Consider the following 292-nt stretch of genomic DNA (forward strand, 5'->3'; position numbering starts at 1 on the left):
TAATCTCCAGAAGGTTCCCACCTCTAGTTTTTCCTCACTTCAAATCTAAGACCAACAGTGTTTCCAAAGTGACCATTCTTATTTAATTGAAATTGCGTAATAAGGACTTCATGAATATATTCTCCGTGAAAATTTTAATAACATTGCATGTAACTAAAGTCCCCTTTCATCAATGCCCATTCTCAATCCCAATCCAAATGTAACTAGCTACCAGTTCAGGTGTCCCCCGACCTTTCTCTCGGCACTTACACGCATATTATGCATATAGACAAACACCCACATAATTTTCTTT

The sequence above is a fragment of the Grampus griseus genome, assembly GCF_964374135.1.
Source record: "Grampus griseus genome assembly, chromosome: 3".
Classification (NCBI taxonomy): Eukaryota; Metazoa; Chordata; class Mammalia; order Artiodactyla; family Delphinidae; genus Grampus; species Grampus griseus.